The sequence below is a fragment of the Heterodontus francisci genome, chromosome 23 (assembly GCF_036365525.1).
Source record: "Heterodontus francisci isolate sHetFra1 chromosome 23, sHetFra1.hap1, whole genome shotgun sequence".
Lineage (NCBI taxonomy): Eukaryota > Metazoa > Chordata > Chondrichthyes > Heterodontiformes > Heterodontidae > Heterodontus > Heterodontus francisci.
Window position 1 is genome coordinate 43,896,360 of NC_090393.1, and position 17,855 is coordinate 43,914,214.

Below are 17,855 nucleotides of genomic sequence, written 5' to 3' on the forward strand. Positions count from 1 at the left end.
CGGCATAAGGAGGGAGGAAGTGTTGGGTATTCTAAAAGGCATTAAGGTGGACAAGTCCCCAGGTCCCGGATGGGATCTATCCCAGGTTACTGAGGGGAGCGAGAGAGGAAATAGCTGGGGCCTTAACAGATATCTTTGCAGCATCCTTAAACACGGGTGAGGTCCCGGAGGACTGGAGAATTGCTAATGTTGTCCACTTGTTTAAGAAGGGTAGCAGTGATAATCAAGGTAATTATAGACCGGTGAGCCTGACGTCAGTGGTAGGGAAGCTGCTGGAGAAGATACTGAGGGATAGGATCTATTTCCATTTGGGAGAAAATGGGCTTATCAGTGATAGGCAACATGGTTTTGTGCAGGGAAGGTCATGTCTTACCAACTTAATAGAATTCTTTGAGGAAGTGACAAAGTTGATTGATGAGGGAAGGGCTGTAGATGTCATATACATGGACTTCAGTAAGGCATTTGATGGAGAAAGTGAAGTCGCATGGGGTCCAGGGTGTACTAGCTAGATGGATAAAGAACTGTCTGGGCAACAGGAGACAGAGAGTAGCAGTGGAAGGGAGTTTCTCAAAATGGAGACGTGTGACCAGTTGTGTTCCACAGGGATCCGTGCTGGGACCACTGTTGTTTGTGATATACATAAATGATTTGGAGGAAAGTATAGGTGGTCTGATTAGCAAGTTTGCAGACGACACTAAGATTGGTGGAGTAGCAGATAGTGAAGGGGACTGTCAGAGAATACAGCAGAATATAGATAGATTGGAGAGTTGGGCAGAGAAATGGCAGATGGAGTTCAATCCGGGCAAATGCGAGGTGATGCATTTTGGAAGATCCAATTCAAGAGTGAACTATACAGTAAATGGAAAAGTCCTGGGGAAAATTGATGCACAGAGAGATTTGGGTGTTCAGGTCCATTGTTCCCTGAAGGTGGCAACACAGGTCAATAGAGTGGTCAAGAAGGCATACGGCATGCTTTCCTTCATCGGACGGGGTATTGAGTACAAGAGTTGGCAGGTCATGTTGCAGTTATATAAGACTTTGGTTCGGCCACATTTGGAATACTGCGTGCAGTTCTGGTCACCACATTACCAAAAGGATGTAGATGTTTTGGAGAGGGTGCGGAGGAGGTTCACCAGGATGTTGCCTGGTATGGAGGGCGCTAGCTATGAAGAGAGGTTGAGTAGATTAGGATTATTTTCATTAGAAAAACGGAGGTTGAGGGGCGACCTGATTGAGGTGTACAAAATCATGAGAGGTATAGACAGGGTGGATAGCAAGAAGCTTTTTCCCAGAGTGGGGGATTCAATTACTAGGGGTCACGAGTTCAAAGTGAGAGGGGAAAAGTTTAGGGGGGATATGCGTGGAAAGTTCTTTACACAGAGGGTGGTGGGTGCCTGGAACGCGTTGCCAGCGGAGGTGGTAGACGCGGGCACGATAGCGTCTTTTAAGATGTATCTAGACAGATACATGAATGGGCAGGAAGCAAAGAGATACAGACCCTTAGAAAATAGGCGACAGGTTTAGATAGAGGATCTGGATCGGCGCAGGCTTGGAGGGCCAGAATTTGCTGTCAAAATAACGGAGAGTCTAATGGGGGGGAGCGGGGGGGTTGGTGCTCACTGTTACTTATACGCAAAATGGTCAAGCAACTTCAGGTGAGGGGCAGATATGAGGTTAAACTTAAATATCGAAAAGTTGCTGTCCAAGTTGTGCTACTCCATCATTACCTACATGATAATAGCTTCTTGCTGCCTGCCTCATCAATGAAATGCATTGAATGGCGTGAGGTTGCTGTATTTCGGCAACAGATGTGAACTAAACTTACCATAGAAAGTTAAGTCTTGTCCATTTGAGTCTAAATACCCTTTTAATGAGGTTAGTGTTAATTTCTCCCAAATAATGTTTCTGGCACTGTCAGCGAACTATTACAAATGTGGAGTCTCATTCCTTCAAGTTTTAATTGATGTTGGATATTTTAAAAATGTAAAATGTAAAAAAAGTTTACCTGTCCTCACTTTCTCTTTTTTCTTGCTCTCTTAATCCAATCTTCCTTTCCCTCTCTTGATTTCTCTTTCTATACCTGATTTGACAGTAAATTCACCCACTCTAATTTACACATCCTTCTCAGCCTTTGCACTTTTAATTTCACAATCTTTCAGTTTGTTTGGTTAAGGAATTACACAGCTGCTTCCCCTGCTCACTCAGGTCGACCCCAGATGCCTGGTTTCCCTTGCTGTCCCATTATCACTTTGCACTTTCAACAACTTGCAAAAAATTGTAAATTCCTTAATGTGCAATTGTAATTAAAGGCAAATGCTGTTAGATGCTGACACAGCAAATTATTGCCCAATGTGTCAATGCAAACCCATCTCTCTGTAATTGCACATTAGGCCACTGAGTTCCTACAGATCACCTAAGATGCTTTCCAACTTTTTTCTTTCTGCTGTTCTTTCCTGAGTAAATGAAATTTCTAATGTGCAAAATAATGTATTAATTTTTTAAAAATTCATATTTCACAATAACGTTATTAAATTTATCAATTAAATTGTCTTCAATAGAATAAAAATCACATAGGTCTTATAAAGGCCAGGTTATCGGCTCCACAAGATCACCACCCAGTTAGTAAAGATCAAAATCTACCCTAGTACTTTTAATTGTTAATACCTGTGAGAAAGTAAAAAAAGCCAGAAAAGTACACAGAGTGTCTTTCCTCTCTGTAATATTTTTTTAGAAAAAGTAACAAGTCAGTTGATTATTGAAAGCAAAAAAAGCCTCTTTGAGGCAATTGGACAGAGTGGGAGGGAGGAGGGAGAGGAAGAGGGAACAGGATGAGGGGGGAGGCAGGAAAAAATGGGAGTGGGATGAGTGGATAGAGAGCGAAGGGTGAGGTGAGTGACAGCCTAATGAGTGGGAATTGGAGGGTACATGTTCAATACAAGTTGGGGTAATGGTGAAAGTAGTGGCAAGGTGAAGAGGTGGGGGACACAAAGGAAGTGAGACGGTGGGGGAAGCACAAGTGATTGGAGGAGAGAATGTGAAATGAATAGTTTTGCGCCAGATTTTCCCGGCAGTCCCACCTGAAAAGTGGACTGTATTCATTAGTGACTCCTTTGCTTGCTACACCATGCCAGCCATCCCCTCTCATATGAAAGGAAAAGATAAGAGAGAAGCAGAAGAGGACAGAGGGTGAAGCAAAAGCAAGAGTGAAGGAGAGAAGCTGAAGTGAAGAGAGAGACAGAAGTAGAAAAGGAGAGAGAAAAGCAAACAACAATACAAAGACAACAGAGACAGGTACAATAGACACCCTATTCTTCAAGTTAGCATATGCAATGCCGCTGCATAATGATTAACTGTTCCTAAGGAGCTTCTGTTTGTATACCATTGTCGAAGTGGAGGACTATTAGTATAGATCTTCTTTTCACTCGATGATGGTACAGCTTTAATTTAGCCCTTTCTCAGCTGTTATTGTGTTCTCCCTCAGATACAGATCAATAAAAGAATTAAACTGAGCCAACCACTCAGAACATATTATAACATAAACAAACAATGCAAAACTTCAAATTCAAAGTTTCACATCACATAAGGCACCACTTGGTTACATTGTTTGGAGTTGGGAATTATAATTCCACTAGGGTTGAAGAAAAATAGGTTAACAGTTTAAAAATACTAGAGTTAATTCTATAGTTGACACAAAATGGTGCTTGCAGGGAATCAAGACAGGAAATCTTGGTCCTGCAGTGCTTAATTATCCATCCATTTAAAATAAAAGATAGAATATCAGATACTGCTAGCTCGCAACTTCCCGACCAACACTCCCCATGAGTGCTGCTCCTCAATGGGAGCACAGAATCAGCCCTACTGTGTCTAATATGTGCTTTGTAATTTTTCTAAACTGAATTTATTTGTGAAAGAATGTGATTGTGTGTGGGAAGCTGGTTTTGACTGAGTTGTTTTAAATGGGAGTCACAGTAGCTCTTCTAAATTTAGAATGCTGGCAACCCAATGAAAGAAATTGCATTCAACATGTTCAAATCATGGCTTCAGAGAACAGAACTGTGATGTAATTAAGGTTACCATTGGTTTAATATTTTGTAGATTTAATTTTTTTTCCACTAATGCAGCTTTTCTGTATTATTGTTGGTTGCTGTTTCTACATTACTTGTGGCTTAGCAGTGTGGCACTATAATGACATCTTATGCAGCGTATCTTGAAATTAACAAGTATGGGGCGTGTTGGTGGGGGAACTCATCGAGTCAGGACCCTGTAAACTGGACACAATAGATTTCACACCATCTTACAGTAACAACTGCATCTTGCATTTATATAGCACCTTTACTGTAGAACAATTTGCAGAGTGCCTCATAGAGGAAAAAAGGAGCAGGCACTGACCTGCAGGAGGACTTAGAGAAGTATCCGCAAGCTTGGTTGATGAGATTTGTTTTGAGGTGGCTCACTTAGAAAGGCAGAAAGAATTAAGAGGGGGTATCAGATGGTAGGGCCAGACGGTTGAAGGGGAAGCAGAGAGTAGAGGGAGCGGGTGGAGAGGGTGAGGTGCACAGATTGGAGTTAGAGGATCAATCAGAGGGGATGTAAACCTGCAGAAGATTTCAGAGATGGAGTGGGGTAAATGCCATGGAAGGATTTGCAGACCAGGACCAGGATTCTGAAATAAAAACAAGAAATGCTGGTAATAGCCGGTCTGGCAGCATCTGTGGAGAGAGAAGCAGAGTTAATGTTTCAGGTCAGTGACCCTTCATCAGGATTCTGAATTTGACCAGCTGGGGCTATAGTGAGTCAGTGTAGGTTAGTGATGACAAAGGGATGGGTGAATAGAGCTTACTGTAAGACAGGATGCAGGTGGTAGAGTTTCAGACAATTTGGAGTTTATGGAGCTGTAGGTTGGGAAGGCATCAAAGGAATTGAGTCTAAAGGTGACGGAAGTATGGTTAAGAGTTTCAGTAACAGTGAGGCAAGGTAGGGATGGTGGTGGGCATTGTTGTGGAGATGGAAATAAGTGGTTTGGAGAATGGGTAGAATAAGGCATTTGAAATAAGTCCCATCTATAAATATGCCATACTATAGAATGAATAACCACTGAATGGATAAATATTCATGCACCATTTGGGTGGCGCAGTGGTTAGCACTGCAGCCTCACAGCTCCAGCGACCCGGGTTCAGTTCTGGGTACTGCCTGTGCAGAGTTTGCAAGTTCTCCCTGTGACTGCGTGGGTTTCCGCCGGGTGCTCCAGTTTCCTCCCACAGCCAAAGACTTGCAGGTTGATAGGTAAATTGACCATTGTAAATTGCCCCCAGTGTAGGTAGGTGGTAGGAGAATGGTGGGGATGTGGTAGGGAATATGGGATTAATGTAGGATTAGTATAAATGGGTGGTTGTTGGTCGGCACAGACTCGGTGGGCCGAAGGGCCTGTTTCAGTGCTGTATCTCTAAATAAAATAAAAATAAATTAGGTTGTTAACTAAATCTACTCATTACTAAATTTAATATGCCATGCCCCCTTGTTCATTCTAGGTTATATTGCTGCAGAAAATTATCCCAGACACACTCAAGAAATTCACTACCTTTTTGACATGTGCTTTTTTGCTTATCTCAACCTATATGAAAGTTAAAATCCCCCATAAAAACCACTCAACCTTTGCTACATGCTTGTCTGATCTCTGCATTTAAACAATCTACCACTTCACAGCTGATACTAAGGGGCCTATACACAACTGCCACTACAGTCTTAAATTATTTTCTATTTCTTAATTATACCCATAAAGTCTCCACTGCCTGCTTACCCCTTGTTATATCCTCCTTTATCATTGAAGTGATTTCATCCTTAATCATTCAGGCTATTCCTCCCCCTCTACCATTTTTCTATCATATCTGTAGACCTTATAACATGGCATATTTGGTTCCCAGTCTTGACCATTTTGCAGCCATGTTTCAGTAATGGCTACCATGTCATGCGCTCCAAGTTGAATTTACACATGCAATTCATTCAATTTGTTCCTTACAGATGGTGCGTTTGTATAACGAGTGATATTTGGGCCCCACATCCTACCCTTTCCTTCTGCTCTAGTGTTTTACTCACACATTCCTTATTTCACTCTCCTGCTTTAATTACTTTATATCTTTTAGCTTTGTCTTTAGTGCCTAAAGCACCATTTCTGACTTACTCTACTCTCTTCTCTTTTGTTTGTTTTTGAACTATTAATGCTACCTTTTCCACCTGATTCCTCCCCACTCTCCATTCCCCACTTACTAGTTTAATGTTCTTGTGACCAGTCTATTTATCCTTTCATCTAGGACCCTGGTCCCAACCCAATTTAAGTGGAGCCCGACTCAACGGTACAAGGCTTTCTTTTTCTTTTAGTCTTTATCCTTACCCTCACAGATAGCCTGCATATTGTACCTGTTGGATAGGATCAGTTTCTGTGGTTCCTTTTTCACTATCTCACTAGGGTTCCCCTTACTCTACATACTATGGGCTGGATTTAATGGATCTGGAGTGGTCACTGCCAGTGTTACAGGAGGCTTTGGAACCAGGCCCATCGCTGGAGACCCAGACCTCAGGTAAGTAAGATGGGGTTGCTGGGGCCAATCTGGCAGACCACGGCGATGGGCGGAAGGGAGAGTGGGCTATGAGTGCATGGGGGGGTATTCAGGGAGGTGGGTTATTTTTAGCCAGGGACCCTCCGGGGCCCCCTCCTCCCTCAAGCCCACAGGCAGGCCACCTCGTTTTACTGGGCGACCAGCCTATGTGGCAGAGGCCACCTCCCGCCACTGGCTTAATGCCAACTGCAGCGAGAAGAGGCCCTTAAGTGGCTGATAATAGGCCTGTTAAGGGCCTCAATTGGCCTCTGGGCAGGAAGGCCATCGTCAGCCTTTCCTACCCCTAACATAATTGCAGTGAGACAGGAAGGCAACAGGCCCTCTGCCCCCACCTCCCACTGCAATTCTATGGGCCCACCTGCCTCCTAACCTGTCTCCCAGGGTCCTGTTAAATCCAGCCCTATTAGTCACATCAACTCCATTTTGAACCTGCACCTCCCTATGAGGTGTGACCGAAATCTGGAGTAAACTGTCCAGTTATTGCTTGCCCTCCCTTATGCGTTGGAGTGTCTCCAACTTACATTGCAGCTCAATTACTCTGAGCCGAAGAGATTTGAGACGGAGACCTCTACTCCGATTGTGTTTGTTCGGGACACTCTCCAAACTCCCACATATTGCAGCCCAGACATACAACCTGCTCTGTTGTATCTTATATATTAATTATTATTTGTTTATTATTATCTAGATTATTTATATCACTTGTATTTACATTTTAGTTTGTTGTAAGTTTTTTTTTCCTACACATTAACTTGCACTAAGCACGAGAACACTTGTCAAAAATTTTAAATGCTTACTGTCTCAAGCTTAAATGAACCACTACATGTATTGGAGGCAAAAAGCAACACCTCCTTCCCATCTGTACTGAATGCTCACTCACCAAATTCCCAACGTTTGCGCTCTATTTATGATGCACTCTTTATATGACCACTCTGTCCGTCAGCAGGTACTGTTTACTTGGATGGAAATATAGACCTTTTTAAGCAACACCAAGTTACACGTGCTGGCTCAGCTTCCTGCTCACGGTAATTAGCCCCTGTTCAGGCAATCACTTGCAGCTGATTGACAATTAACTGCCACTGGCAGGCAATTTCTATTAACTAGCTTGCAGTTTCTTTTACAGTTTTTAACTGTATGTTAAATTCAAAATGTTAATCTAAATTTCAGTTTAAGATGTACTCACCAGTACTTACCAGAGAATTTCCATTCTCACCAAATTCTCCACCTTTGCATTCTTTATATGATGCACTTCTTTTACGGCCCATCTGTCCAACCACTCTCTCACTCTGTGCGACTACTCCTTCAATGTCCATGTGGCCAGGGACCAGCAGCGCAGGATCATGTAACCTCCTATAATCCTATTACTTTCACTATCCATCCATGAAAAAACTCTTTCCCAGGTCTCTCACTACTTCAATCTCACCAAATTCCCAAAAGTTCCACCTCTGCCCATCACTGACCATGACCCTTCCAAACTGCCAATTTGCTTAATTGCACTCTCTGTCTTTGATGCCTTTGTTCCCAACAAAACTATTACTGTCTCCTACCCTTGCTGTTTGACCTGATGTAACCCCAATCTTCACTCCCTCGAGGCTGCAGAACATAAAGTCCAATGTACCTAGAGGACAACTAACCTACCTATCCTTGGACAGATCTGGCTTCACCACATCAAACATGTGCATTGCTTGTTTCGCCAAAGTGATCCAGGATTATTCTAGGGGCAAGGATAACTCCAGGATCATTTTTCTACTACGAATTGTCTCGTTAAACTTTTCTCATTGACACCCTCCACCCTCTCTTCAAATATCAAGTGTGTCTCTAGGCCCCAGCTACACTCCAGTCTCATACCTTCACTAACCCTGAGTCCCATCCCTCAGCAGCAAGTTTATCTTATCTATGAGACCCACATTTTAGTGTTTCATTCCCCTTCCCTCTTAACTACGAGGTACCCAACTTCTATCCCTGGCCCCACTGAAACATTGTCAATACTTCCCTCTTGTCAGGCATTGTTAGTTTTCCCTTCATTTTCCTCCTCAAAAACCCACCTGACCCTTCTGTTCTTGCCAATTATTGGGCCATCTCCAACCTCCCTTTCTTCCCTTAAGGTCCTTAATTGTGTTGTCGCCTCCCAGCTTTGTGCCCATGTCTCCCAAGAGGAAGCCATATCCTTGGCTAAAATTGGGGTCATGTATGAGGGCACAGCCAAACTAGAAGGACAAATGCTCTACGTCATAAATAGTGTCTAAATAATGATTTCTTTTTTAGATACTTTCAATTTAGGAAGTTTTTAGAACTATAATTTGGGGACTGCACCTTTGCCAAACAAATGTTTCTTCTATCTTTTTTGTTTTGCTATTTTTTGCATAATTCTTTCCATTTATTTATCCTTTGACACAACTTTAATCTTTATTACAGCCTTCTAACACTCACTTTACCTTTCGGTTCTCCAGGCTTTCAGGCTGAAGCATTTAAGAAACCCTCACACACTGGAAATTTACCATGGCCACGAGACAAGTTTCTGCACCCATGACAATTGTGATTACCTGCCTCAGTTTTTCTATTAAAATGCACACCTTAAGCAGATGGGGAAGTCTGCTTACTTGATTATTTGCGTAACTAGCTGTTTTTGAAAGAAAACATAATTTTTATCATTTTTGTTCAAAATATTTTAGTTTATACCCCACAATATGAAGGGCACAGAAGGAACTGTAATGCAAAATATTAAAGGTTAAAGCTCTGTCTAATCCATGTCTTTAGACTTGACTGTTGCAATCCCATCCTGGCCGGCTTCCCACCTTGCACCCTCCGTTACATGAGCTCATCAAAAATTCTGCTGCCACCATCCTAACTTGTATCAAGTCCCATTCACCCATCACCCCTGTGCTTGATGACCTGCATTAGCTCCCGTCTGACAATGCTTTAATTTTAAATTTTCTTCCTTATTTTCAAATCGATCCACGGCCTCACCCTTCTGAATCTCTGTAACCTCCTCCAGCCCTCCAAGGTTTCTGCTGTTGCAGTTCTGGTCTCTTATGCATATCTGATCCACATCACTTCATCATTGGCAGCCTTCCTTCAGTTTCCCAAGTCCTAAGCTCTTGAATTTCCTCCCAAGACCTCTCAGTCTCTCTACCACTCTTTCTTTCTTTAAGATGCACCTTAAATTTACCTCTTTGACCAAAATTTTGGTCACCTGCCCTAAAGTCTCCTCTTGTGGCTCGGTGTCAAATTTTGTTTGTTAACACTTGTTGTGAATTGTATGGGAATCTTTACTATGCTAATGGTGCTATAGAAATGCAAGTTGTTGTAGCTGTTTAAAATTAGTTGCTTTAACCAATCCAGATGACTCTTATGCCTAATTGAGAGCGAAAAAAAGCACTAAGAAAGCTAATAAAAGAGCTATAGGCACACTACTCAGAATACTGCAAGTAAAGCTTCATGCCTAATTTCATAGTGAAAAGTGAAATTAGCTTCTCTTTCTTCCCCCTCTGTGACACATGCACAGATATATCTATTCATGTAACGAGTATGTGTGAGGATCATATTTACTGACTTATTAGCAGTTGCTAAGGAAAGTGCTATTTATTCTCCAGAAACCAATCAAACACACTTAAATTAATTGAATTTACATTTTGAATGCAGCTTAAAATATCTGGAAATAAAAAGCTGGACTCAGCAAAAGTGATCATGAAGCTGTCGGATTGTTCAAAAAATCCGAGTTCACTGATGTCCTTTATGGAAGAAAACCTGCCGCCTATACTCTATGCCTATATGTGCCTGTAATCCCACAACAATGTGGTTGACTCTTAACTGCTTTCTGAACAAACCACTCAGTTCTCAGGGTAACAAAGAATGGGTAATAAATGCGAACTCTGCCAGTGATACCTACATTCCAAAAATTATTATTTTTTTAATTCTCTGTACCTGAGCACATCCTATATGTATATTTCCAAATCATTTAAGCGGTCATGCATATCCATCATACACATCTCAGCACCCATGTTGTGTAACAGCATAATTTCTGCTATTATGAGTAATGTTACGCAAGCTTCACTGGTGTGTTCTAAAGGCCACATTTATGTTGTCTTTGAAGACTGTCATACAAGGTCAGGTATTAAATGTTTAAGCTTACAATGCGGTACCAATAGGAGGTTTGGTATATCATCGTAGATGAACGTGAATCACATTACAGAAATTCACAACTACACAGTACTTAATTTACAAACAGAGGAGAAATACAACTACAAACAGTGAAAACAGAAGAATTAACCCCTTTTTGTGATAAAGTGAACTGCTGATTAAGAACATAAGAAAGCCATGGAATGGGAGAAGACTATTTGTTGCATCGTTAATATGGACGGGTAATACACTATTTAATCACTTTATAAATACTGCCTCATTCTCAAAGGTGATAACACACAAATCTAGAATACCCATCCATCTACACACCGATGACATAGCTAGGGAGGTGACTGAACGCCACCAACAAACACCCCAAAACAAATTTCTGATTCCTTCTTTTCAAAGAATATACCTTAGATAACTTGATAAGACACAGAAACAATGGATGTTCTTCCAGAACTCATCAGTTTTGAAATTTGATCATTGGAAACTGATTAGTTGGGCTTGTGCTTGTTCACTGGGATATTGCAGTGAATAGTAGAAAGGTTATTGATAGTGTTACGGCCACATGGTGTGACATGGGTGGTTCCCACTGAGATGATTGCAGATTTCTCTCTTGATTGAAGGTTCTGTTGAAGATAGTGAATCATTTCCAGCTCTTTCTGCTGTATAATGTAGATGTTGGACTTTTTCGGCAGGGCATGTGCTTTCTGGCTTGCTGGAATGCCAGCTGTTACAAGTAGCTTCACCTTCTGGGTCATTCTCTCTCTGGCTGTCTTGGTTTTAAGGTAAAATTGTGTCACCTCTCACCTCCTGTTTGGAAACATTCTGGTTTCTTACCCATGGTGATCACACAATGGCCCAGGACCTGGCTACTTCACACCTTTGTTTGAGAAGAAGACATTCAATTCTGAAATGTTTCTGGGATAGGTGTGAGATGGGTTTCATTGACACCTTTTGGCTTTGAAGATTTGTTCTGTGTCTTTGTCAGACTGAATACACAAAAGGTTAATCCCCTTTTTCTTTGGTGGCCATTTTGGACCATTATTCACCTTTTAAAATAAAGGTTCTTTTTAAAGAAAAAGTTAGCAAAGTTAGTTTTTTATAACTCTTCAGTGGTAGTCATATGAACATAGGAACACAGTCCGTGAATGTTGTATCATTGCACTTCCGATGTGCGTGACACCTTCCCCAAAAGGAAAAAAATCAAATTCCTTTGATTTCATTTTTATGTTGTATTTGGGGTTTAGAAAAAGGAAAAAAGAAGCAGTAAGATAGTTTAGGGTCCCACCACTTTACACATTCATTTCATTCACTCTTCAGGCTTCCAGCCTACGTTTTTCATCCTTTCTTTGGATTGAAGTACCATGAAAAAATTTCATTTCTTTTGGGGAGTAGATAGGCGGTTCTGTCTTCGAAAACGAGACTCCCGAATGGTATGTTGCCTCCCAGGTGCACGGGTCAGGGATGTCTCAGATCGGCTGCAGAACATTCTGAAGGGGGAGGGTGAACAGCCAGTTGTCGTTGTGCACATAGGCACCAATGATATAGGTAAAAAACGGGATGAGGTCCTACAAGCATAATTTAGGGAGTTAGGAGCCAAGTTAAAAAGTAGGACCTCAGAGGTAGTAATCTCAGGATTGCTACCAGTGCCACATGATAGTCAGAGTAGAAATGAAAGAATAGTCAGGATGAATGCGTGGCTTGAGAGAGGGTGCAGGAGGGAGGGGTTCAGATTTTTGGGACATTGGGACCGGTTCTGGGGGAGGTGGGATTATTACAAATTGGATGGTCTACACCTGGGCCAGACTGGAACCAATGTCCTTGGGGGTGCTTTTGCTAACGCTTTTGGGGAGGGTTTAAACTAATGTGGCAGGGGGATGGAAACCAAATGAGGAGGTCAGTGGACAGTAAGGAGGTAGTAACTAAAGCCTGTAAGGAACTAGATAATGAAGTCAGCGTGACTAAGGGCAAGAGTAGACAGGGAGCAGATGATGAATGCAAAGGGACTGGTGGTCTGAGGTGCATTTGTTTTAATGCAAGGAGTGTAGTAGGTAAGGCAGATGAACTTAGGGCTTGGATTAGTACCTGGGAGTATGATGTTATTGCTATTACTGAGACTTGGTTGAGGGAAGGGCATGATTGGCAACTAAATATTCCAGGATATCGATGCTTCAGGCGGGATAGAGAGAGAGGTAAAAGGGGTGGAGGAGTTGCATTACTGGTCAAAGAGGATACCACAGCTGTGATGAAGGAGGGCACTATGGAGGACTCGAGCAGTGAGGCAATATGGGCAGAACTCAGAAATAGGAAGGGTGCGGTAACAATGCTGGGGCTGTACTACAGGCCTCCCAACAGCGAGCGTGAGACAGAGGTACAACTATGTAAACAGATTATGGAAAGATGTAGGAGCAACAGGGTGGTGGTGATAGGAGATTTTAATTTTTCCAACATTGACTGGGATTCACTTAGTGTTAGAGGTCTAGATGGAGCAGAATTTGTAAGGAGCATCCAGGAGGGTTTTCTAGAGCAGTATGTAAATAGTCCAACTCGGGAAGGGGCCATACTGGACCTGGTGTTGGGGAATGAGCCCGGCCAGGTGGTTGAAGTTTCAGTAGGGGACTACTTTGGGAATAGTGATCACAATTCCGTACGTTTTAGAATACTCATGGACAAAGACGAGAGTGGTCCTAAAGGAAGAGTGCTAAATTGGGGGAAGGCCAACTATACCAAAATTCGGCAGGAGCTGGGAAATGTAGATTGGGAGCAGCTGTCTGAAGGTAAATCCACATTTGATATGTGGGAGGCTTTTAAAGAGAGGTTGATTAGCGTGCAGGAGAGACATGTTCCTGTGAAAATGAGGGATAGAAATGGCAAGATTAGGGAACCATGGATGACAGGTGAAATTGTGAGACTAGCTAAGAGGAAAAAGGAAGCATACATAAGGTCTAGGAGGCTGAAGAAAGACGAAGCTTTGAAAGAATATTGGGAATGTAGGACCAATCTGAAACGAGGAATTAAGAGGGCTAAAAGGGGTCATGAAATATCTTTAGCAAACAGGGTTAAGGAAAATCCCAAAGCCTTTTATTCATATATAAGGAGCAAGAGGGTAACGAGAAAAAGGATTGGCCCACTCAAGGACAAAGGAGGAAAGTTATGCGTGGAGTCAGAGGAAATGGGTGAGATTCTAAACGAGTACTTTGCATCGGTATTCACCGAGGAGAGGGACATGACGGATGTTGAGGTTAGGGACAGATGTTTGATTACTCTAGGTCAAGTCGGCATAAGGAGGGAGGAAGTGTTGGGTATTCTAAAAGGCATTAAGGTGGACAAGTCCCCAGGTCCGGATGGGATCTATCCCAGGTAACTGAGGGAAGCGAGAGAGGAAATAGCTGGGGCCTTAACAGATATCTTTGCAGCATCCTTAAACACGGGTGAGGTCCCGGAGGACTGGAGAATTGCTAATGTTGTCCCCTTGTTTAAGAAGGGTAGCAGGGATAATCCAGGTAATTATAGACCGGTGAGCCTGACGTCAGTGGTAGGGAAGCTGCTGGAGAAGATACTGAGGGATAGGATCTATTTCCATTTGGAAGAAAATGGGCTTATCAGTGATAGGCAACATGGTTTTGTGCAGGGAAGGTCATGTCTTACCAACTTAATAGAATTCTTTGAGGAAGTGACAAAGTTGATTGATGAGGGAAGGGCTGTAGATGTCATATACATGGACTTCAGTAAGGCGTTTGATAAGGTTCCCCATGGTAGGCTGATGGAGAAAGTGAAGTCGCATGGGGTCCAGGGTGCACTAGCTAGATGGATAAAGAACTGGCTGGGCAACAGGGGACAGAGAGTAGCAGTGGAAGGGAGTTTCTCAAAATGGAGACGTGTGACCAGTGGTGTTCCACAGGGATCCGTGCTGGGACCACTGTTGTTTGTGATATACATAAATGATTTGGAGGAAAGTATAGGTGGTCTGATTAGCAAGTTTGCAGACGACACTAAGATTGGTGGAGTAGCAGATAGTGAAGGGGACTGTCAGAGAATACAGCAGAATATAGATAGATTGGAGAGTTGGGCAGAGAAATGGCAGATGGAGTTCAATCCGGGCAAATGCGAGGTGATGCATTTTGGAAGATCCAATTCAAGAGTGAACTATACAGTAAATGGAAAAGTCCTGGGGAAAATTGATGTACAGAGAGATTTGGGTGTTCAGGTCCATTGTTCCCTGAAGGTGGCAATGCAGATCAATAGAGTGGTCAAGAAGGCATACGGCATGCTTTCCTTCATCGGACGGGGTATTGAGTACAAGAGTTGGCAGGTCATGTTACAGTTGTATAAGACTTTGGTTCGGCCACATTTGGAATACTGCGTGCAGTTCTGGTCACCACATTACCAAAAGGATGTAGATGCTTTGGAGAGGGTGCAGAGGAGGTTCACCAGGATGTTGCCTGGTATGGAGGGCGCTAGCTATGAAGAGAGGTTGAGTAGATTAGGATTATTTTCATTAGAAAGACGGAGGTTGAGGGGGGACCTGATTGAGGTGTACAAAATCATGAGAGGTATAGACAGGGTGGATAGCAAGAAGCTTTTTCCCAGAGTGTGGGATTCAATTACTAGGGGTCACGAGTTCAAAGTGAGAGGGGAAAAGTTTAGGGTGGATATGAGTGGAAAGTTCTTTACACAGAGGGTGGTGGGTGCCTGGAACGCGTTGCCAGCGGAGGTGGTAGTCGCGGGCACGATAGCGTCTTCTAAGATGTATCTGGACAGATACATGAATGGGCAGGAAGCAAAGAGATACAGACCCTTAGAAAATAGGCGACATGTTTAGATAGAGGATCTGGATCGGCACAGGCTTGGAGGGCCAAAGGGCCTGTTCCTGTGCTGTAATTTTCTTTGTTTTTTTTTTATGTTGTCAAATGGGGTTGTAATTTCTCTCGCACCAGTTTGTACTACTTTAGGAATGTTAATCTCCAGGACCATGTGATTGTTGGTGAAGCTTGTAGTGTGCAAATTTGTGTTACTGCTTGTGGCAAGGTTCTCGGTTTGCACAAGCTTTAACCCCATGACTACCGCTTCCACAATACATGGCATTAACCATTCAGGTTCTGGCACATTGATAGTTCTTATTTCTAGGGTGGTAGTGAGTGATACATTAATTTTTAGTCCCTGCGAGGTGTCTGGGATTTCTTCCTGCCCCTTGTTCTTGCTGGGTTCTGACTCTAAATTGTTGGGTTTGATTAGTTTTAAATTTGGAACCTGAGTGTGTGATTCTTCAGTGGGTAGATCCATGCAGACCTCACTCTTTGAGCGGCACAGTGGCGCAGTGGTTAGCACCGCAGCCTCACAGCTCCAGCGACCCGGGTTCGATTCTGGGTACTGCCTGTGTGGAGTTTGCAAGTTCTCCCTGTGTCTGCGTGGGTTTCCTCCGGGTGCTCCGGTTTCCTCCCACATGCCAAAGATTTGCAGGTTGATAGGTTAATTGGCCATTATAAATTGCCCCTAGTATAGGTAGGTGGTAGGGAAATATAGGGACAGGTGGGGATGTGGTAGGAATATGGGATTAGTATAAAGGGGTGGTTGATGGTCGGCACAGACTCGGTGGGCCGAAGGGCCTGTTTCAGTGCTGTATCACTAAACTAAACTAAACTTTAGTTCTCTTGTGATTTTCACAAGTGTGGTTCACTTTAGGGTCTGTTATCTTCCCTTTTCCTTTTACTTCAGAGATAGGTGTTTACCGAATCTGCCCCATGTCTTCTGGGACACTACTTCTCGCAGATGCTTGGCCAGCTTCCACTGCACTCCCCTGTGGCACTTCAACTACTCTTGGCTTTCCTGTTTGGAAACTTCCCTTGTCCCTATTTTAAATCTTTATAAAAGGTTTCAACTAATCATATCTCAGTTGCTTTTCTTTCAGTTTTTTCCGGCTTTTATCGTAGCTTCTTTAAATCTTTTTGGTTCTGTTTGGGCCCTTTTAAATTCTTCTGGCTCTGTCACCTACTCTGGGATTTTTGGGACTTCCTCAGTCCGCTGCAGTTGTATGGAGTTTTGTTCTCTCCCCTCAGTTTCTCCAGTCTCCGTGGACTGCTCTGGACCCTCTGGGTAAAATACTGTGCTTCCTGCTAAGTCATTGCCCAGCAATAGGTCTACTTCTTGCATGGGTAAGCTCAGAATGAGTTCGACTGTCACTACCCCAGTGACAAACTTACTCTGTAGGTAAATTTTAATTAAGGGAACCTTCAAGCATTTGCCCGTAAGCCCTTTTACTAATACAGTAGTATTTTGTTCTGCTTTCTGGTGGCATTTCTGTCAGTTTGGCTGCTAGTAGTGTTTGAAAACAACTGGCATCCCTGAGGATGGTTATCTCCTTGTCTTGTGCCTGGGACACAAAAGGAGTCATTTTTCCTTGGTGCATAGAGATCTGATATGTACTCTGCTCTTGTGTTAACTTAAAACACAGGCTTGAATGCAGTGCCTGCTGCTGATTTTTGGCATACCAACAATTGGCCTGGACATGCCCAGATTTTCCACACTGGAAACACATTGGGCAGATCGTTACTGGTATATCCCCTGGGTTCCTTCTTCTAAAAGGTGGAGACTGGTAGGGTTTTCCTTCCCTGCTATCCTTGTCTCTCAAGCCCATTTCTGCTTCCTCTGCATCCCTGCTATCTCTCCTTAGCTTATAGGAGCTACTAGACTCAAATCTATTCAGAGTTAGGGATTTATGTATTAATTCAGAGTCGTTATTTTTGCAGCTTCCCTTACTCTTGTGACTCTTTGTTCTTCGATGTGGGTTCTTATAATACTTGGGATGCTATTTTTAAACTCTTCCAGCAACATCAATTCTCTCAAATTTTCATATGAGCTTTCTAGCTTGAGAGATCGTATCCAGTGGTCTTGTCCGGTGTGTCAGAATCTCTGTCAATATGCTTCTCTTACTAGCTCATATGCATTTAGAATTACAGTTTTAGTTTGTTCATAATCAGAGAAACTTTCTTCTGATAACAGGGAAAAAGCTTCACGAGCCCCACCAACGAACTTGCCTTGTAACAGTAGAGACTAAAATTCTTTTGGCCAGTTTAGCCTGGTAGCTGTTTTCACAAATGAAATAAAATATGACTCAAACTC